General features: G+C 37.4%; 1 protein-coding gene across 2 annotated transcripts in view; it reads right to left on the reverse strand.

Moving 5' to 3' along the window:
* Positions 1–24033, reverse strand: part of Dok6 (docking protein 6) — a 452112-nt gene that overhangs the window by 286719 nt on the left and 141360 nt on the right. The window lies entirely within an intron of this gene.

Below are 24033 nucleotides of genomic sequence, written 5' to 3' on the forward strand. Positions count from 1 at the left end.
TATTAGCCCAAATGCTTGAATTACCCTAGATCCCTAGAACAAACGAAACTCAAGACGGATGATCAAAATGTGAATGCTTCACTCCTTCTTTAAATGAGGAAAAAGAATACCCTTGGCAGGGAAGGGAGAGGCAAAGATTAAAACAGAGACTGAAGGAACACCCATTCAGAGCCTGCCCCACATGTGGCCCATACATATACAGCCACCCAATTAGACAAGATGGATGAAGCAAAGAAGTGCAGACCGACAGGAGCCGGATGTAGATCGCTCCTGAGAGACACAGCCAGAATACAGCAAATATAGAGGCGAATGCCAGCAGCAAACCACTGAACTGAGAATAGGTCCCCTATTGAAGGAATCAGAGAAAGAACTGGAAGAGCTTGAAGGGGCTCGAGACCCCAAAAGTACAACAATGCCAAGCAACCAGAGCTTCCAGAGACTAAGCCACTACCTAAAGACTATACATGGACTGACCCTGGACTCTGACCCCATAGGTAGCAATGAATATCCTAGTAAGAGCACCAGTGGAAGGGGAAGCCCTGGGTCCTGCTAAGACTGAACCCACAGTGAACTAGTCTATGGGGGGAGGGCGGCAATGGGGGGAGGGTTGGGAGGGGAACACCCATAAGGAAGGGGAGGGGGGAGGGGGATGTTTGCCCGGAAACCGGGAAAGGGAATAACACTCGAAATGTATATAAGAAATACTCAAGTTAATAAAAAAAAAAAAGAAATCTGTTTGTCAACTTAAAAAAAAAAAAAAAAGAAAATGCTTTCTGTATGAGAATTACAGAACAGTTTTCTGTAGGTCAGACGTCATTGACCAAAACCTATTCTATTTTAGGAATAAGCATCAGGGACCTTTTATTACTGGAAGGTTTACAAGAATGCTCTCCATAGAGCCTCTCTTATGTATAAAGAAGAGAGCAGAAGATGGAGAAATTAAATTATCAATATTTTTAGGCCTGTAATTAGTAGAATATGGACATTAATAGGTTACAGAAAACTAATGAGAAATAACAATCATTTACTAATGGAATCACAAGCTGTCAATTTAAAATTAGTTTTCTGCATTAGCAGTTATTAGAGGTGAAACTAAAACAATGAATTCACAACAACAAGAAAACATAATTTAGGTAGAAATTTCCTTGTAGAGGAAACATTAGAAAGAGGCTGAGATGGTACATATAAGTAACATTATACAGACTTAGCAGGTTGTATTTATGTATTTAGGAATGTATATGTGTATATGAATATATGTGTATATATACATACAAATATGTGTGTATACACACACACACTATACACACACACACACACACACATATATATATATATATATATATATATATATATATATTGAAAAAGAGGTTGTAAATTTGAAAGAAAGCAAAACATGTGTATGAGAGGGTTTGGAGAAAGGAGAGGAAATTGAGAAATGATGGTATATTACAACATCAAAAATTTAATGAAATGTTGAAAGAGAAGTTGCTAAAAGAAGGGCTTTTTGATAAGATTTTTAATTTAATTTACAAAGGCCGGCCAATTTATTGTTAAGAAAACACTTAGTTACATTATTAAATGACACGTGCCTAGTTAAAATAAATGGATAACTTGTGGTACAAAATCATGTGATTTGTTAACTTAGAAAAAGTGTGTGTGTGTGTGTGTGTGTGTGCATGTGTGTGTGTGTGTGTGTGTGTATACAATGTTATCTAATATTTGGGTTTATAAAAATCAATTTTTAAAGTATCAATAATTAAATAATTTAAATATTTTTAGTATCAATAATTAAAGCTCAACATACTTTGAACTAGGGGAATCACTGCACAGGTAAAATGTTTTCTGTGCAAGCTTAAAGACCTGACTTCATATCCTCACAATGCAAACTAAAGCTGGTTCTAGCAGCAAGTGTCTGAAAGTCCAGTTCTTGTAGAGGTAGGTACTGGTGTTGTGCCTTGCTAACCAGATAACTCCATGTTGAGTAAGAATTCCTGACTAAAAGAAAGAAATGGAGAAAAAGCACAACATAAACATCTGGTCTCCATGTGTACATGGGTTGGTGAGCATACACAAGTACACAACATACATCAAGCACATGAACACAGATATATATATTCACAAGTCTAAGATTCCTAACTGTGTTAATATATGGAAATTGCAGATATGGAAAACAAAAATACTGAAGTAAAAGTTCCATGCTAATTGAATAAAATTTGTGGCCCTTAAGAACAAAGAAAAACAAACAAATGCAAAACATTTAATTATCACATTACTTGAAGTAAGAAGATGTCGATAGTTTATTGTTATTAGGGAAAGAAAGAGTATGGCACAGTGAAACAGGGAATATATTATAGCAATTAGGAGGAAAGCCATGTCGCTCTTTCCTTAAAGTAGTGTGAATAAAACTAAGAAAGAATGAAGGTCCTAATACAACAGTACTTGTGTGGATTAATAATGCTGGAAATATGTATAAGAAAGCATCAATGTACATTCATACAAATCCCATATATGCAAAGAGTTCTGCTGAGAGAATTAATACATATCATCATAAAGTATAACAGGATTACTATTGTTTAAGAGAAATTCTTCCAAAAATGTCTAGTTTCACTGGGAGTTTCCAACAGAAGACTTTTCTCTAGCTTGTCACTGAAGGAGTCAGCGATTCAAAATTTGGGAGGACTACCCTTCCTTGCTGACTTGGGGAGGGAGAAAACACCATGTCTAACTTTGAAGCAGGATTCAGTTACTGCTATCCAGGTGGTGGAGAAGGAAGGCTAAGCTCTGAAGCCTCACTGCCACTCACCTGGCCTCTTTGTTCCCAGAACTTATGACTCAGACACTTAATTATAAATGACTAAATGCCTAGGCCATACACTTGGGCTTGTTCCTTGACTAGATAATAACTTAATTACCTATTTATTCTATTCTAAGCCCTACCATGTGGTTATTTCTCCTGGGTTTCATGCAACCCTGTTCTTCAGATTATGGGTGAATCTACTTGTTGGTTCTATGTTTTGAGTACCACATGGCTGGTTACCTTCTTTTCAGTTTCATACATCTGTCTCCGTCTGTATTTGGAGCAACCCCCCTTCTACTCCTGCACTCCCACCCTACCATCTGCATGAACTCCCACCTCCTATTTCTTTCCTCAGCTCATTGGCCATAAGACTTTTTATTGACAGGTAATGGATCCACACAATAAGTAGATTCTTTCTATAGAACTTGACCCTGTGAGCTGTGAGAGTTCTCCCACCTCTACCTCATGATGTGGCTTAACAACATGGAAGATTCCTTCCAGCAAGCTCCTCCACAATTTAACTTCAGCCCTGTGAAAGTCACACACACACACACACACACACACACACACACACACACATATCTGGGTATGCTTTGACATACACAGTGTGTTCATAAATGAATGCTCCACCTCTGATTATGATAATTGGTTATTCAAAAGAAGAAAATTGCACCCCAAATCTTGTCAGTGTTTTAACTTTGTATTAAACTCGGGTTGGCAGTTGTGGGGATATTAATCAGATCAGTTCACTTGTAGAATCCAACTGGATTAAGCTGCTGGCCCAGCTCAGATAAGGCAAGCAAGCATAGTTTTAAGATGGGCAAATACAAGTTGGAGGTTAATTCTTACAAAACTTTCTGAAAGGACAGAAAAAAAATAGCAGAAATAAAGTTAAAGTCCACTTTTACTGTATATGCAATGGCTAAATTGGCTGGACTCAGAAAAACAGAAATGGGAAAATTGTCTTATTATCGCAGATATTTCTAATAGGTAAAAGTTGTTTGTGTGTGCTTGTTGTCCTGCTTAAAGAACACTTATCTCAAATATTTCCACTGAATTAACAAAATCAATTAAACTAACCCAAATACTTAGTTTTTCTAAATACTATATAACAAGAATGTATGACATTTCTTCAGGTTGTAATTGTAGGATCAGACTATAAACATCTGCAAGCCATCCAATACATTTTCCTGAGTCTTAAAGGCAACAGTATTTTTAAAATGACTCATTTTCTTGTCAATCAAATGTATTATGTAGTTGCTCCTGAGTAAGAAAAGAATTGTTCAAAGGCCGATAAGATTTTTACTGTTGTTTTTTATGACGCTTATTAACTTTAGTAAGTCCAAATAGTAAATCTATCAAAATAAATGCAAAGCATCATTGTTATTCAATAAATAAAATATGCTAAGTAGGCATTTATAGTGAGGTAGAGTGTACAACACAAGAAAAATTTCTCATTGTTGCATTTTCCAGTTTCAGACTATGGATAGATATGTGTTCATTTCACAAAGGCAAAAAATATTATCCTCTTGGACACAGCATTTCATATGATATATGTGCCTGATATTCCACAATTAGGCTGATGTGACTGAAGGACAAAAATAGGATCATTTTAAGAGCCAAAAACCCTCAGAATATTCTGAAATGGTATTTAAAAGTATTGGCCTGGGCCTGAATCTGTGAAATGTAGAAATGCTACAGCAATGATGAAAATAACGTCTAAATAGAATTGTAGTCTTGCATTTTTCCTTTACATTATCTGATTTACCAAGCAAAATGACTCTTGAAGTTAAAAGGTACTGTTGTCATCCAATTTAGTGTTGGAATTGTGGAGCTGGCATGAGTTGTTCTTCTGATTTCTTACATGAAGCGGAAATGAGCTGAACAGATGACCCTGGTACTTTTTATGTCCTATGAGCACTGTCTTCCTACTTTTTATACTAGGTTATTATTTGCATTTACATAGGGGAAATGTAAGTCAGGCTATATATTTTTTTCTTCCATAGAGGCCATTATAATAAGTTGTGTTGATCAAGAAAGGAAGCAGACTACTTACAACTTAAATAAGGCTGAGAATGGAATTCGATGGTAGAGCACTTGGTAAACATGTGAAGGGCCTTGATTAAATCCCTTTTATCAAAATGAATAACCAAAATACTCCACCATACTCTAAGTCCATTTTAAACTTATTGTATAATGAATTTGACCCACATATGTTGTAATGTGAAAGGTTATAATAAAAAAAATCCCCCACTTAAATTTCGTTCTCAGGCATTTTTTTTTTTTGAGCTACATGGAATAATTCTTACTGGAATTCTCTCAGATATGGGGGAATTTTCACTGGCCTAAATTCAAATGCTGCAAATATAAAACTAAGCTCTGAAAGCTTCCTAACATTTTTAGGTCACATATTCGCAGATTTGTTCTGGTCCCCTTCATCCAAGGGCCTCACACCTGGTTTTCTACGTTTAAACTTAGAATTGTTCATTCAAATACTTCACAAATAGATAATCATACACTGACTTTTCTTTTCTTTTCTTGTTCTGCATGTAACTAATTTTCCATATTTATTTTCAGTACATGCTCCCCAAGTAATTGGCACTTGTAAATATGATGAAGACAGTCAATAATAGAACAAAACTGTCCAGGATAACAGGTGAGGTCTATTGCTGAACCACTGTGTTAGTAGCTGTTCTTGTTCAAGAAATGGAAATGTCTTATAGCTGGAGGTATGTATTAATATGAGAGAGAATAAAGCAATACAGGATTTTTCTTATATAAATGACGTTCACTCCAGAATTTCTTATAAGATTCAAGGCACACCAAGCCATTGAGCATAATCTATCGTACATCACGAATGTGACCATCCAAAAATGGAGCCCTGTCCTCATGACACCAACAGGAGAAAGTTAACATGATGTGAACATGTCTACACAAAACATGCTTGCTTTGAAGGGTAAGTTGTAAAGGCAGAATCTTTTATTTATTTTTATAACAAGGCAGCTTTCACCATTTCTTGGACTCTTTCAGATGTTTGCTTCAAATGCAATAAATATTCTGCACCAAGGAGTGGTAAGAAAAAGGGACAATATTTTCTATACCACGTAATGGTGGATTTAATTGAGATTAAGGAGGTAAATGAGGTTTAGTGGCAGTACAACTGGGCTACCATGAAAAAAACTCTGAGTTCAATAACCAGCAGTTCAACAAGTAGAGATAAAAATGAGATTACTAGTGATAAAAACATTTTTCTAACATCTCTGAAACCTCAAGCCATTTTATCTCCATTCATCTTATTTTATTGGTTTTTTTCTCTTTATGGACAGCATTCATATTTGTATCATTAACTTTCTTTAAATGGCTTCTTTGTCATCTGTTCAGAAAATTAAGGAAAATTTATTAGCCGGTCTCATGTAAATTTCTCTTGTTCAGTTTTCATCCAGGATAAATTTGTTTTGAATATCTATTATGACAATTATGTACAGCCACATTCTCAACCCTAATGCATCTTTAATAACTTCCTTCAGTAGCTAGTGATTTGAAATTCAAATTTCTTTCTACTAAGTTTAAAAAGTATATACCATTTTAAAATTGTTTGATATAAAATTGATATATGCAGTAAGATCTCTTGTACAGTAAACATGTTAAGTGTGTAAATGAGAACATTAATACTTGTAACCATATTTCAGAGAGGGCCTAGCACACAGTTTAAGTTGAAAAAAACTTTGTATCCTTAGCTTATTTTTAGTAACCCTTCAGTAACGTTAGAACTGTTTTAAGCTTATTTGATTCATTATTTTAATTTCTGGCTATTAAGCATGACTGTGGCTTTAGAGGACATGAAAATAACTATTTTTTTTAGTTTAAAGAACTTATAAATTAATAAATAGAACATATATAAAAATTATAATCATTTTAAGCTTTTCCAAACCTCTCTGTGACTTATATGACAAAGCATCAACTTCTCTGCAAAGTCTTCATGCTCTTTCTTAATTCTAGGTCATCTTTTCATGTGCTGGGTGTTCTTAGAAGGTTTACTAGCACTAAACTAATTGAACTCTTTTCTAATCTACTGACAATGTAATATTTATTATTCATATTCACACATTTTCCTCTATATAATGCATTTTTCTCCATCATTTTGCTCTGTGAAAACTCTGATATTTGAGGAAGTTCCCTCATATACAGTTTCTCCTTATTAACTTCTAACTATCAGAGGTAGAATTAACTATTATCATCTGTGAATCATCATTTATTGTAGTTAACTATTTACAAACCTTTTCTTCCCTAGGTTGCAAAATGTTAAAACAATAATTAGTTACTATGCTACTATGCCTTACTATTTAAGACTTACTCCACTATGTGTGTGTGCATGTGCATCTGTATATATGTGTGTACGTGTGTGTGTGTGTGTGTGTGTGTGTGTGTGTGTGTGTTGCTCATTCATGTAGTCCATATGTACCTAGTAGCCAGAAGTCAACTTTCTTTAGTGTTGTTCTGTAAGAATACTTCCACCTTGTTTGGGAGACAATCTATGTTGAGACCATAGGCAAGGTAGTCTAGGCAGGTTTGCCAATGTGATCCTAAGATCTTTCTGTCTCCACCTCTGCATCTCTGGGATTACAAGGTAGTAAAACCACACTCACCTTTTACTTGTGTTCAGGGAAAAGTAAGTCTTTTAATGAATTATTTTGCAAATATTTCTAAAAACTTTGTGCACAGTATTTTATTTATGCATCAGAGAAGGTCCGGAGGTTGTTAACCACTGTTGTCCTTGATGCATGGACAAAACCATCTATTTGTATCGTCTTATATCTCTCCTGAGAGACAGATCCAGAGCATGTCCAATACAGAGATCAATGCTAGCAGCAAACCACCGAACTGAGAATAGGATCCCCTTGGGGGGAATTAGAGGAAGTATTGAAAGAGTTGAAGGAGCTTGCAACCTCATAAAAACAACAATGCGAACCAACCAGAGCTTCCAGGGACTAAACCACTACCAAAAGACTATACAGTTGACCCAGGGCTCCAACTGCATATGTAGCAGAGAAAAGCCTTGTTGGGGCACCAGGGAAAGGGGAAGTCCTTGGTCCTGCCAAGGTTGAACCCAAGTGCAGGGGAATATGGGGGGCAATAAGAGGGATATATAGGGAGAATACCCGTATGGGGGAGGAGGAGGGGAGAGAATGGGGGCTTATGGACAGGAAACCAGGAAGGGGAATAACCTTGAAATGTAAGTAAAGAAATATATCTAATAAAAAAATTTAAAAAAAGAAATATTGCCTATTTTCATACTGAACACAACAGTCTCACAGGAATATATATTGTATTTAGAGTATATGTTAGCTTCTATAACATAATGCTCATTACATAGAAATAGTGGCCCATTGTGGTTTTATGATCAGGTGGGTGTCTGGATAGTTTCTTCATGACAAAGTAGCAATTATTCTAAGACAAAAACACACTGCAATTCACCCATGTTATTCTGTGAAAGCACATAGCACAGTGAGGTTTATAGTGAAACATGCACACTTAAGTTACCTAAAAGCACCATGATTTTGAGGACTTGGAAAAGCTATCATGCTTAAGTAATAAAAATATCATTGTAGATTTATAATAAAGGATAATGAGTAAGTGAAATCTAAGTGCGTATCTGAACGGAGAAAAGGGCAGATGACATTAGCATTGAGTTAGTTACACTATAGCAAGAAGAAAAGGATGGAAATGATGTCAGAGTGTGGTTGTGAGAGCATCAGGTTTCTGAGCAGGTGCATTAGGCTGCACAGTTCAAATTAACCCAAACTGAGCAATTGGACTGGCAGCCTAGCTTCTTGAAAATGAAACTTAACATAGTAACAAGGAGCCACGATCTAATTGTTCTCTTAATCCATGCCAGCCAAAATTCCCCGTTTCAGCTTCCAGTCAATCAAAGGAAAAAGTGTGGTTAAATTTGTGATGAGTGTCTTAAATGCTAGATTGTAGGTCAGGCCTGCCTATGCTATAAAGTGTTGCAGTAATAAAATCTTTAGTCTTTATAGTACTGCTGTGAGAAAATGATATTTGCCTCATCACATACACTAGGTCTTTAGTAATAGGCCTGAAAGCCTGAAGGTACAGTAAATAAAGTTCATCTATTTATGTAAGATAATTTCCAGGACAAGAAGTTGGTTCCATCAGTGTACTGTCTGGTTTTGTGTGTCAACAAGCAGGAGTTATCACAGAAAAAGGAGCCTCCCTTGAGGAAATGCTTCCATTAATTCCAGCTGTAAGGCATTTTCTCAATTAGTGATCAAGGGGGAGTGCCCTTTGTGGGTGGTACTATCCCTGGGCTGGTAGTCTGTGGTTCTATAAGAAAGCAAGCCAGTAAGTATCATCTCTGAATGTCTCTGCATCAGCACCTGCTTCCTGACCAGCTTCTATTCCAGTCCTGACTTCTTCTGGTGATAAACAGTGATGTGGAAAGTGTAAGCTGATTAAACCCCTTCCTCCATAATTTGCTTCTTGGTCAGGGTGTTTTGTGCAAGAATAGAAACCCTGACTAAGACAACAATAAAGTGTTCACCACACCAGCATGCAGGTCTGAGTTTGCTTTGTTGTTATAAAGCATTGACCAAAAATCAACTTAGGAAGCAAATTTTTTTTTTGGCTTATATATTACTGTCTTCCATGGAAGGAAGTAGGTTCAGGAACTTAAGATAGGAACCCTGAGGAAGAAATTGAAACACGGACTAAGGATTGTTGGGGAATGCTTTCTTGTACTTTGTAATCAATTGCTGATTTCTATACCCCAGAAATCTGTTTGCAGTACGGACTTGGTATTGCCAGTATTAAGAAACATTTCCTGACTCAGCATTTTGTAAAACATTATTTTCCATCATCTTCTGATTGGGCAATAAAGAGCTGTCTAGCCTATACCTTGGCAAGAGAGGATAAGGTGGGACTTCTTTGCCCAGAGAGAGAGAGAGAGAAAGAGAGGGTCTCAGGTGGGCCAGAGAAGTCACCATCAGGACACAGATGAAGAAGGCCAGGTTGAGACTAAGATAGCAATTAGCGGGACTCATGGTTGGGAAGTGGCTGGGAAGTACTCTAGCCAAGTATAGTTAGGTGAGCATAGCTAAGTATCTGTCCAACTATGGTGAAAGAAGTTTATCAATAACTATCAAGATCTCTGTGTCATTATTCAGGAACAAGGGAAAGCATACGAAAAACCCATGTCTTTACAAATGGTGAATACTGCTTACTGGCTTGTTCCCCTTTGCTTGCTCAGCTTTCTTCCTTAAAAATCCCAGGCCTATATGACAGATGACAGGGAAAGCATAGGGGGATAGATTTTCCTATATTAATTAGCATTTTAAAAAATATCTCACAAACCTGGTCATAAGTCTGTCTCCTGGGAGAAAATTTCTCAGTTGATGTTTCCTTTTCACAGGTGTATTGAGCTGGCAAGCAACACTAGCCATCTGTACTGGCTGGTTTAAGTGTCAACTTGATACAAGCTGGAGCTATCACAGAGAAAGGAGCCTCCCTTGAGAAAATGCCTCCGTGAGATCCAGATGTAAGGCATTTTCTCAATTAATGATCAACAGTGGGGAGGGCCCCTTGTGGGTGGTACCATCCCTGGACTAATAGTCTTGGGTTCTATAAGAAAGAAATCTGAGCAAGCTAGAGGCAGCAAGCCAGTAAGTAACATCCCTCCCTGGCTTCTGCATCAGCTTCTGTTTCCTGACCTGCTTGAGTTTCAGTCTTGACTTCCTTTGGTGATGAACAACAATGTGGAAAGTATAAGCTGTATAAACACTTTCCTGCACAACTTGCTTCTTGGTCATGATGGCTGTGTACGAATAGAAACCCCGACTAAGACACCATTATAACCATTCTTTTAGCCATAAGCTTCTCATTTGTTTTGGCTAATTTTCCCATTTTAATGCTTTTAAAAAGAATTCTTTCCTGCATTATCCTTCTAACTTTTCAATTTTTGCAGTACTATTTTCCTGCTTCTCTATCCTCTCTTTTTATTTTATTTATTTTTGTTTGTTTATTATATTTGTTTGAGTGTTTTGCCTGCATGTATGTCATGTACAATGTATCTGCAGTGCCTACTGAGATAGAAGAGAATGCCTGATCCCATGGAACTGAAGTTATAGACAGTTGTGAACCATCACAGGGTGCTGGGAACTGAACCTTGGTCCTTTGAAAGAGCTGCCAGTGCTCTGAACGACTGAGCCATATATCCAGACTCTGCATTTCTCTCTTTCAAGAGGACCTCCTCAAATGTTATATCCTACACTATTATCAATGCCAATGATAATCAATGAGGACCTTTAAGATGATATTTTCACTTTTACTTATATAATCAATTACTAGAAATTATGAGAGTGTTTTATAAATATATCTTGCAATATCCAAAGTAGAAGTTTGTGATTGCTAAGTACCATATTTAACAGGCTCTATTATAGCACAAGTTGCACCATTATTAACCATGTTATTCATGTTCAAACCCAAATAACCCATGACCATTTCCTTTCACTGGACAGACACCCTACATCTGGTCTATAAATGAATACTGGCCACTTTATTGGTGACATTCTAATCTTAAATTTTCACAAGAAACAAGAAGAAATTGAAATATATTGATGGTTAAATAGCTAGTCTAAGTTGAGACAAGCACTACATAAGCAAGGTGTATTCTAGGTCCATAGTATACTCCTGTGATAGCTTGAATGACAATGGCATAGACTCAAATATTTTAATTATTATTGAAGGAGAATTGAATGACATAGGCTCATATATCTTAAGGCTTGATCTCCAGATAAAGAAACTGTTTGGGAAAGATTAGAAGGTATGGCCTTATTGAAGACAATGTGTCACTGCGTTAGGACTTCAAAGTTTCAAAAGACCATGCCATTCCCAGTTAGGGCTCTCCCTCTGCCTCATTCCCTCTCCCTCTTCCTCTCCCTCTTCCTCTCCCTCTTCCTCTCTTCCTTTCCTTCCTCTCTCTCACTCTTCCTCTCCCCCTCTCCTCCTCTGTGTGTGTGTGTGTGTGTGTGTGTGTGGTCTGTCTGTCTGTCTATCTGTCTGTCTGTCTGATGTTTGTTGTATCTACATGTTAGCACTCAGGCATTGCTTCACTGCCATGTATACCATGCCCCATGACATGATGTGCAAATGTCCCTTTTATTTCCTCAGATGAAGTGATGAAATGAAAAATTATACCCAAACTGTGTGGGATGAGCCCAGAGTATTTCATTCTCTGTTTTACCTATCCCTAGGCCTAGACCTAGAAGCATCTACTTTCCATACAAGCTAATCTTCTTAGTTGACTGATTCAATCTAGCTTCTCTTGGCTTCTGATTGAATTGTTCTGCCTGTCCTTATATTTTGACCACATGTTGTTCTAATCTTGTGGCTCCTTCTCTTTCTCTGGCTTGTTTTGTCTTCACCTGTGTCTAGCTTGTTTTCTCTGTAACCTGTCTCTGTAAAACTGTCCTGGTTAAACTGCCATACACATACACCACACACCATACACCATATACCAAAGCCTTTTAAATCTCTCCCTACTCCTAAATAGCCTCTCTTCTTCTGCTGTTTTCCTGTGAGTTGGGAATATCCTATAGTTGAATCATTCTGTCAAATCTTTTTCTAATTCATTATTTTTGTCTGCTCCTCAATTAGATGTCACTTTCAAACATGGTTGCTTACTTGTACATACTTACCTTACCTTCATTATTAGGGATTAAATATGTGTACTAAGGGTGTGTCTGTATTCTGCAGATCATGCTGTAATCCAGGGTGTGTCTGCATTCTGGTTTGATCATATCTTTGGATATGATCCCTTGTCCAGTAGTCTTGTTTCTGGATTAAAATTTTTCTTCAATGATGATCATGCACTCTAAACTTTTGAAACTGCAAGTCTCAATAAACTCTTCTATAGGTTGCCTTGATCACAGAGATTCTTCACAGCAAGAGGAAATCCCATTATGCAATGTGGTTAGAAATCTTTATCTTCCTCAATAATATAATTTCATGGTGGCCTTTTCATTATTAATTAAGGGTAATAAGACACAGAACCAAAATGTATTCATTTAAAGTAAACAAATCAATGTTTTTAAATCTGTATAAACTTGGAACAATTATCATCATAAAATGAAAACTGTTTCCACGTACCGAAACCCCGACCAAAACAGTTCAGGCTCTTACAGTCTATCCCATACACCAGTTTTACTTTGCCACTTCACAAAGTTGTATAACAAACCAAATATTTTGTTACTGTAATTGCATATGAATACATTATAAGGAGCATTGATTTAGGTCTGGCTTTAATTCCACCTAGAAAGTCTGATATTCATCTGATATTTTGTATGTAAGATAGTTTTTGTGTTCCTTTGTAGTATTTTCAAAGATTTGTGAATTTTATATTTCCCCTTTAGATTATTCACAACTGCTATTACAAATGTAGTGAACATTCCTACAATATACTTATGTGAAACTGTTTTTCACTTGTATTACATTATCTTCTAAAATGTAGATGGCTGGTTACCTATAACATTTTTTAGTAAAACTGAAATATTGATTGTACAATTCCATAATTCATTTATTGTGACTCTTAGCTGCTCTACAGTTTCACAAATTTTAGTTTTTCCACAGTCTTCCTTTTTACTATTTTAATGTAATGTTGGGAGGTGTGTGTTTACAAGTTCATAATGTGTCTATTTTAAGACTTCATCATTGCTTATCTTCTTCTTAAAATGTGAGATTTAAGTAGCTATGGGAGATTTTTGTGTCCTGTATGCTTTTTGTAAATTTTTTTCCTAGTCAGTAATCTGCAGTTAAAATACAAAATAGTGATTTGAATGGAAAGTGTTTTAAATTTTGATATATTTTAAATTGCACTTCAGAGTTTTAAGATACTTTGCTTGTAGAAACTTTGCTTATAAAACATTTTTTCTTTTGCTTAATTCTGTCAGTTTTATACTTTTACTGCCTAGCTTAGAACAATGATGGTCTTTGAGTTTATACAATTTGTAGTGTGGGGTAGTGTTCATTTTATTTAACATTCAGTTGTTTGTTGAAAAACCTTCCCCGTTGACTTGTCTTTATTGACTAAATTAGATTGATCACTTAGGGTTGGATTTGCTGCTCACCTTTTTTTATTAACGTCCATTGAGCTATACTTGCAACCACATTCTTCCATCACATGGCCATGATTTCTGCAATTTTAGAATGTTTCAACAACTTCAGCGATTCTAGCTTTGCTCTTGTGTAATATTAAGCCTGCTTTGGTTAATTTATGTTATATACATTTTCATTTTAACTTATTATGTCAGTTTTCACGAAACAACCTAACTTTTATTAGAATTATGTGGAATTATTTATTTATTAGATATAAAGTTTAAGATAAGGACAACCTAGTAACATGGACAAGCCACATGCAGTCATTTCATTATGCATGTCCTGTTTTTGCTTTATTCTAAATTAATGTCCATAATTTTCAGCATGAAGGTTTTTTATGTGGTTTTATGAATTCACTCATAATTATTTTTGGCACTATTTTTAAACCAGTTCTTTTTAAAAATGCATTTGACAAGTGTCATCTGCTCCTATGTGAAATAATGCAATTGATTTTTTTTATTTATTTAATACTTAATAATAATTCTTTGGTTTCCGGGCAAACATCCCCCTCCCCCCGTCTCCTTCCTTATGGGTGTTCCGCTCCCAATCCTCCCCCCATTGCTGCCCTCCCCCCAACACTCTAGTTCACTGGGGTTGCAGTCTTAGCAGGACCCAGGGCTTCCCCTTCCACTGGTGCTCTTACTAGGATATTCATTGCTACCTATGAGGTCAGAGTCCAGGGTCAGTCCATGTATAGTCTTTAGGTAGTGGCTTAGTCCCTGGAAGCTCTGGTTGCTTGGCATTGTTGTACATATGGGGTCTCGAGCCCCTTCAGGCTCTTCCAGTTCTTTCTCTGATTCCTTCAACGGGGATCCTATTCTCAGTTCAGTGGTTTGCTGCTGGCATTCGCCTCTGTATTTGCTGTATTCTGGCTGTGTCTCTCAGGAGCGATCTACATCCGGCTCCTGTCGGTCTGCACTTCTTTGCTTCATCCATCTTGTCTAATTGGGTGGCTGTATATGTATGGGCCACATGTGGGGCAGGCTCTGAATGGGAGTTCCTTCAGTCTCTGTTTTAATCTTTGCCTCTCTCTTCCCTGACAAGGGTATTCTTGTTCCCCTTTTAGAGAAGGAGTGAAGCATTCACATTTTGATCATCCGTCTTGAGTTTCATTTGTTCTAGGCATCTGGGGTAATTCAAGCATTTGGGCTAATAGCCACTTATCTGTGAGTGCATAACATGTATGTCTTTCTGTGATTGGGTTAGCTCACTCAGGATGATATTTTCCGGTTCCAACCATTTCCCTACAAATTTCATAAAGTCGTTGTTTTTGATAGCTGAGTAATATTCCATTGTGTAGATGTACCACATTTTCTGTATCCATTCCTCTGTTGAAGGGCATCTGGGTTCTTTCCAGCTTCTGGCTATTATAAATAAGGCTGCGATGAACATAGTGGAGCACGTGTCTTTTTTATATGTTGGGGCATCTTTTGGGTATATGCCCAAGAGAGGTATAGCTGGATCCTCAGGCAGTTCAATGTCCAATTTCCTGAGGAACCTCCAGACTGATTTCCAGAATGGTTGTACCAGTCTGCAAGCCCACCAACAATGGAGGAGTGTTCCTCTTTCTCCGCATCCTCGCCAGCATCTGCTGTCACCTGAGTTTTTGATCTTAGCCATTCTCACTGGTGTGAGGTGAAATCTCAGGGTTATTTTGATTTGCATTTCCCTTATGACTAAAGATGTTGAACATTTCTTTAGGTGTTTCTCAGCCATTCGGCATTCCTCAGCTGTGAATTCTTTGTTTAGCTCTGAACCCCATTTTTTAATAGGGTTATTTGTCTCCCGGCAGTCTAACTTCTTGAGTTCTTTGTATATTTTGGATATAAGGCCTCTATCTGTTGTAGGATTGGTAAAGATCTTTTCCCAATCTGTTAGTTGCCGATTTGTCCTAACCACAGTGTCCTTTGCCTTACAGAAGCTTTGCAGTTTAATGAGATCCCATTTGTTGATTCTTGATCTTAGAGCATAAGCCATTGGTGTTTTCTTCAGGAAATTTTTTCCAGTGCCCATGTGCCAGATGCTTCCCTAGTTTTTCCTCTATTAGTTTGAGTGTATCAGGTTTGATGTGGAGGTCCTTGATCCACTTGGACTTAAGCTTTGTACAGGGTGATAAGCATGGATCAATCTGCATTCTTCTACATGTTGACCTCCAGTTGAACCAGCACCATTTGCTGAAAATGCTATCTTTTTTCCATTGGATGGTTTTGGCTCCTTTGTCAAAAGTCAAGTGACCATAGGTGTGTGGGTTCATTTCTGGGTCTTCAATTCTATTCCATTGGTCTATCTATCTGTCTCTGTACCAATACCATGCAGTTTTTATCACTATTGCTCTGTAATACTGCTTGAGTTCAGGGATAGTGATTCCCCCTGAAGTCCTTTTATTGTTGAGGATGGTTTTAGCTATCCTGGGTTTTTTGTTATTCCAGCGAATTTGCAAATTGTTCTGTCTAACTCTTTGAAGAATTGGATTGGTATTTTGATGGGGATTGCATTGAATCTGTAGATCGCTTTTGGTAAAATGGCCATTTTTACTATATTAATCCTGCCAATCCATGAGCATGGGAGATCTTTCCATCTTCTGAGGTCTTCTTCAATTTCTTTCTTCAGTGTCTTGAAGTTCTTATTGTACAAATCTTTTACTTGCTTGGTTAAAGTCACACCAAGGTACTTTATATTATTTGGGTCTATTATGAAGGGTGTCGTTTCCCTAATTTCTTTCTCAGCTTGTTTCTCTTTTGTGTAGAGGAAGGCTACTGATTTATTTGAGTTAATTTTATACCCAGCCACTTTGCTGAAGTTGTTTATCAGCTTTAGTAGTTCTCTGGTGGAACTTTTGGGATCACTTAAATAAACTATCATATCATCTGCAAATAGTGATATTTTTGACTTCTTCTTTTCCGATCTGTATCCCCTTGACCTCCTTTTGTTGTCTGATTGCTCTGGCTAGAACTTCAAGAACTATATTGAATAAGTAGGGAGAGAGTGTGCAGCCTTGTCTAGTCCCTGATTTTAGTGGGATTGCTTCAAGTTTCTCTCCATTTAGTTTAATGTTAGCAACTCGTTTTCTGTATATGGCTTTTACTATGTTTAGGTATGGGCCTTGAATTCCTATTCTTTCCAGGACTTTTGTCATGAAGGGGTGTTGAATTTTGTCAAATGCTTTCTCAGCATCTAATGAAATGATCATGTGGTTTTGTTCTTTCAGTTTGTTTATATAATGGATCACGTTGATGGTTTTCTGTATATTAAACCATCCCTGCATGCCTGGGATGAAGCCTACTTGGTCATGGTGGATGATTGTTTTGAAGTGCTCTTGGATTCAGTTTGCCAGAATTTTATTGAGTATTTTTGCGTCGATATTCATAAGGGAAATTGGTCTGAAGTTCTCTTTCTTTGTTGCGTCTTTGTGTGGTTTAGGTATAAGAGTAATTGTGGCTTCATAGAAGGAATTCGGGAGTGATCCATCTGTTTCAATTTTGTGGAATAGTTTGGATAATATTGGTATGAGGTCTTCTATGAAGGTGTGATAGAATTCTGCACTAAACCCATCTGGACCTGGGCTCTTTTTGGTTGGAAGACCTTTAATGACTGCTTCTATTTCCTTAGGAGTTATGGGGTTGTTTAACTGGTTTATCTGTTCCTGATTTAACTTCGGTACCTGATATTTGTCTAGGAAATTGTCCAATTCCTGTAGATTTTCAAGTTTTGTTGAATATAGGTTTTTATAGTAAGATCTGATGATTTTTTGAATTTCCTCTGAATCTGTAGTTATGTCTCCCTTTTCATTTCTGATTTTGTTAATTTGGACACACTCTCTGTGTCCTCTCGTTAGTCTGGCTAAGGGTTTATCTATCTTGTTGATTTTCTCAAAGAACCAACTTTTCATTCTTTTGATTCTTTCTATGGTCCTTTTTGTTTCTACTTGGTTGATTTCAGCTCTGAGTTTGATTATTTCCTGCCTTCTACTCCTCCTGGGTGTATTTGCTTCTTTTTGCTCTAGAGCTTTAAGTGTGCTGTCAAGCTGCTGACATATGCTCTTTCCTGTTTCTTTCTGCAGGCACACAGTGCTATGAGTTTTCCTCTTAGCATAGCTTTCATTTTGTCCCATAAGTTTGGGTATGTTGTATCTTCATTTTCATTAAATTATAAAAAGTTTTTAATTTCTTTCTTTATTTCTTCCTTGACCAGGTTATCATTGAGTAGAGCATTGTTCCTTTTCCAAGTATATGTGGGCTTTCTTCCTTATTTGTTATTGAAGACCAGTTTTAGGCCGTGGTGGTCCGATAGCACGCATGGGATTATTTCTATCTTTCTGTACCTGTTGAGGCCCGTTTTTTGACCAACTATATGGTCAATTTTGGAGAAAGTACCATGAGGAGCTGAGAAGACGGTATATCCTTTTGCTTTAGGATAGAATGTTTTATAAATATCTGTTAAGTCCATTTGCCTCATGACTTCTCTTAGTCTGTCTACGTCTCTGTGTAATTTCTGTTTCCATGATCTGTCCATTGATGAGAGTGAGGCGTTGAAATCTCCCACTATTATTGTGTGAGGTACAATGTGTGTTTTGAGCTTTAGTAAGGTTTCTTTTACGTATGTAGGTGCCCTTGTATTTGGGGCATAGATATTTAGGATTGAGAGTTCATCTTGGTGGATTGTTCCTTTGATGAATATGAAGTGTCCTTCCTTATCTTTTTTGATGTCTTTTAATTGAAAATTGATTTTATTTGATATTAGAATGGCTACTCCAGCTTGCTTCTTCTGACCATTTGCTTGGAAAGTTGTTTTCCAGCCTTTCACTCTGAGGTAGTGTCTGTCTTTGTCTCTGAGGTGTGTTTCCTGTAGGCAGCAGAATGCAGGGTCCTCGTTGCGTATCCAGTTTGTTAATCTATGTCTTTTTATTGGGGAGTTGAGGCCATTGATGTTGAGAGATATTAAGGAATAGTGATTATTGCTTCCTGTTATATTCATATTTGGATGTGAGGTTATGTTTGTGTGCTTTTCTTCTCTTTGTTTTGTTGCCAAGACGATTAGTTTCTTGCTTCTTCTAGGGTATAGCTTGCCTCCTTATTTGGGCTTTACCCTTTATTATCCTTTGTAGTGCTGGATTTGTAGAAAGATATTGTGTAAATTTGGTTTTGTCATGGAATATCTTGGTTTCTCCATCTATGTTAATTGAGAGTTTTGCAGGATACAGTAACCTGGGCTGGCACTTGTGTTCTCTTAGGGTCTGTATGACGTCTGTCCAGGATCTTCTGGCCTTCATAGTTTCTGGCGAAAAGTCTGGTGTGATTCCGATAGGTCTGCCTTTATATGTTACTTGACCTTTTTCCCTTACTGCTTTTAATATTCTTTCTTTATTTTGTGCGTTTGGTGTTTTGACTATTATGTGACGGGAGGTGTTTCTTTTCTGGTCCAATCTATTTGGAGTTCTGTAGGCTTCTTGTATGTCTATGGGTATCCCTTTTTTTAGGTTAGGGAAGTTTTCTTCTATGATTTTGTTGAAGATATTTACTGGTCCTTTGAGCTGGGAGTCTTCACTCTCTTCTATACCTTTTATCCTTAGGTTTGATCTTCTCATTGAGTCCTGGATTTCCTGTATGTTTTGGACCAGTAGCTTTTTCTGCTTTACATTATCTTTGACAGTTGAGTCAATGATTTCTAGGAAATCTTCTGCTCCCGAGATTCTCTCTTCCATCTCTTGTATTCTGTTGGTGAAGCTTCTATCTACAGCTCCTTGTCTCTTCTTTTGATTTTCTATATCCAGGGTTGTTTCCATGTGTTCTTTCTGGATTGCTTCTATTTCCATTTTTAATTCCTTCAACTGTTTGATTGTGTTTTCCTGGAATTCTTTCAGGGATTTTTGTGTCTCCTCTCTATGGGCTTCTACTTGTCTATTTATGTTTTCCTGGAATTCTTTCAGGCATTTTTGTGATTCTTCTCTGTAGGCTTCTACTTGTTCTCTAAGGGAGTTCTTCACGTCTTTCTTGAAGTCCTCCAGCATCATGATCAAATATGATTTTGAAACTAGATCTTGCTTTTCTGATGTGTTTGGATATTCCATGTTCATTTTGGTGGGAGAATTGGGCTCCGATGATGCCATGTAGTCTTGGTTTCTGTTTCTTGGGTTCCTGTGCTTGCCTCTCGCCATCAGATTATCTCTAGTGTTACTTTGTTCTGCTATTTCTGAGAGTGGCTAGACTTTCCTATAAGCCTGTGTGTCAGGAGTGCTGTAAGACCTGTTTTCCTGTTTTCTTTCAGCCAGTTATGGGGACAGAGTGTTCTGCTTTCGGGCATGTAGTTTTTCCTCTCTACAGGTCTTCAGCTGTTCCTGTGGGCCCGTGTATTGAGTTCACCAGGCAGGTCACTTGCAGGGGAAAAGTTCGTCCTACCTGAGGTTCCGAGGCTCAAGTGTGCTTGTGGGGTACTGCCTAAGTCCTCTCCTCGGCGGCAGCAGCCAAGAAGATCTGCGCCGCTCTTTCCGGGAGCTTACGTGCACCAGGGTTCCAGATGGTGTTTGGTGTTTTCCTCTGGCGTCTGCATGTGCGCAGAGTGCAGTCTCTTCTGGTTTCCCAGGCGTGTCTGCCTCTCTGTAGGTTTAGCTCTCCCTCCCACGGGATTTGGGTGCAGAGAACTGTTTATCCGGTCTGTTTGCTTCAGGTTCCGGCTGTGTCTCAGGCGCAGGGGTCCTGCCGCTCCTGGGCCCTCCCCTACGGGAACCCAGAGGCCTTATACAGTTTCCTCTTGGGCCAGGGATGTGGGCAGGGGTGGGCAGTGTTGGTGATCTCCTCTGCTCTGCAGCCTCAGGAGTGCCCACCTGACCAGGCGGTGAGGTCTCTCTCCCACGGGGTTTGGGAGCAGAGAGCTGCTGCGGGCTGGGATCCACGGGTGTGGGAGTTCCGGTAAACACACTGATTTTTTTTATATTAAAATTCCCATGTGTATTGTTCACCGCATTCATTGGTTCTGGTATTTCTAGTTTAACAAGCATTTACAACAAATAATTATGTTGTCTAAGAATAGAAACCATTTTTCCTTTTCTTCTGGAAGAACTTATTAGAAGCTCTTTTCCAAATTGTTGAAGCTTGCTCTATTGTTGGTTTATTGAGAGCTATGTATAATCAATGCAAGTTAAATTTTTACAAATGCTTTTTCCTGTATTTCTTTAAACACCCTGTGACATTTTCACTTTTTATTGCTAATTATTCCATTAAGTTTCAAAGAAAACAGTAGTAAACTGCTGTTTATGTTAACAGTTTTCATACAATTCTATTTATATTTCTGTTAATAGTCTGCTAAGAAATTTTGAGATTTACAGAAAATATTGGTAGTTTTCTTTCAAAGTATTTCTCTTATTTGGCATTTGGGTACTACTGACAAAATTAATTAGAAAGAAAAAGAGGCTAGAAATTTTAGGTGGGGCGAGGAAGAAATTTATGGGAAAGAGGCAGCCAAGAGGAGTTGGAGGTAGGAAATGAAGGTGCTGAATGATGAAAGTGATATAATTCTATCTCAGTTAAAACACATTAAAAGAAAAATAAATAATTAAATAAGAAGACCAACTATTATAAAAATAGTTAATAAAATATAAAATGTAAGATTGCTGTTGGAGGATTCAGAAATTATGCCACTTCAGTTTTCTCATTCTGTGGCTCATGCTTTAAGTAAGATACATAAGCCTTAGCTACAAAGTAATCTCTGTTTGCCAGAGTTTATCTACCTCACTGTTACCCTCATCGGCCCTGTGCTGAGCATATGTGTGTCTGTGAGGACACCTACCACTGGCTTTCTTTTTTGAAGTGTGTCTTTCTTACTCTCTGATAGCCTAACATAACCAAAGCCAGCTACTTTCCCTATGCTTTCTAGCTTTCCTGTTATAGTAAGTCTTCCAGTGCCAGGGCCGTTACTACCACCCCCATGACTACCACTGCCCTTAGTGGAAAGGTGGACAATTGTTTCGATATTCATTTGTTTCTTCTTTACAAACAGTCTTGGTTCAGAGACCAAGGCTGTATCTAATTTATTCTGTGTTTTGATGTAAAAGTTAGGAATTACTTATGTATTTTGGCAATGGAAAGAGAAATAGGCATTTGAACACAATAGTCACATGACACACTCTCTTCTCTAAACCATTTCATACATTTCCATCACTTTAGGAATATATTTCAGTTCTTTTTTCGGAAATCTAATTTGTCACACTTTTGTCTCAAAAGTCTTTTGATCTTGTGCCAGATTTTTATTCTTTGTTTATTGAATGATCTTCTATTACCTCTTAGAAATTCTCATGGGCTGCTTTTTCTAATGCTTCATCTTTGTCACTTCAAGCTATAGCTGTTTATATTTTATTCTGATTCTGTTACAATAAAAATTTATTTCCACAACACTTTCTTGGTCACGTATGCTTAAGACTAATGGTAAACAGATGTAGCATTTCATAATTTTTCACCACTGCATTCCTTGGTGCAATGCAATATTTCTAGTGCAACAAACAATATTACACATATAACAAGGTTTAGAAAATCAGGCACATAATGGGCTTGAATTCTAGGTCAGACTGATGGGCAGGGTAGCTCAAAGACGAAAATGTTCTTAAAACCTATCTGGTCACAGTGGAAATGAAGAGATTTTCAATGAGCAGTATCCAAGACAGATCAGAGTAAGCATGTACTTTGTCCCTAAGCATTCCTACAGAGAGCATGTGACTGCTACTGTAGTATAAAAATAAATTAAAACTGGAAAAGTCAGCTTATATAAAAAGGAGAAGTTTCAGTTGTGATGATTCATGGCTATAATTTTAGCTCCTGAATATCTGAATTCAGAGGCTCATAAATTCACAAGTAGATGGGGCTGTATAGTAAAATTTGATCTCAAAAATAAACAATACCTATATGAGAAGTTACAGACAATTAATGACCAGGAAGAGAGATGGACTTAGTCTGTTCCAGGAACAACCCTCTGATAATTTGTCCAGTCTCCAAAAGTTACCTATAATCATCAATACATATGGGTAGTACTAAATAAACTCAGTCTATGGCTAAATATTTTTAACAGTAATAAGTAAGGAACAAGAAACTACAAGTATAATAAACAAGTAAAACACCACCACCACAACAACAAGATAAATAAGAAGAAAGGGGAACGGCTTTCTATGCCTTAAAAAGATGACCACATTGCAGTAAGAGATGGAGACATTACTACCAAAACATCCAACACTCAGCTGTCATGTTTGCTAAGACATTTACTTGAATTCCAAATTCAAGGGAAATACATGGCTCTCTAGGACTTCTGGCTGTGTTATGAGCATATGAATTTTGTCTACAGTAAGATTCAAGGTTTTGGGAGTACAATGGGTTTGTCTTATGCAACCTTACATGGTAGCCACGAATAGACTGTCTGTCATAGAGCAGACATCTAGTTTGTATTTGTATCCAAATTACCAGTCTATATAAGCAGTTGAAATCCTAGAGAAGATGCATCTTTTTATATAAAACACAGCTAAGACCAAGCATAATATAATGTCTCATTAAGAATTTTGCTTGTTTAGGAGAAAAATGTTGAACTAGGTAGAGTTCCAGTTAGTGTGTAGCACTGCTGAACAGGCAGGTTGCCCTATTCACTCTTCTATTGGCTTGATAGCACACCACAACTCTTATAGAAGAAAGAGTTTATTTGGGCTTATGAAACCAGAGTGATTAGGGCCCATGATGATAGAACAGAGACATGGTAGATAGAGATGGATGTCAAAAAGTTAGATCTGGAATTCTAAACAAAAAGCAGAGAAAATAGACTGGAAATGGCATGTCTTTAAACTCTCAAAGCCTGACTACAATGACATATCTCTTGCAACATGGCCATGCCTGCAAGACTGTTTTAGGATTTCTATTCTGTGAAGAGACAGCATTATCCTGGCAACTCTTAAAAAGAGAAACATTTGAGTCTAGTTTATAGTTCAGAGGTTTAGCTCTTTCTTCACCATTTTAGTAGCACAGGCAAACATGATACTAGAGAAAGGTACAAGAGTTCTACATCTAGAGCAGCAGGATGCAGGAAGAGAGAGGGAGGGA

The sequence above is a fragment of the Rattus norvegicus genome, chromosome 18 (assembly GCF_021556685.1).
Source record: "Rattus norvegicus strain SHRSP/BbbUtx chromosome 18, alternate assembly SHRSP_T2T, whole genome shotgun sequence".
Taxonomy (NCBI): Eukaryota; Metazoa; Chordata; class Mammalia; order Rodentia; family Muridae; genus Rattus; species Rattus norvegicus.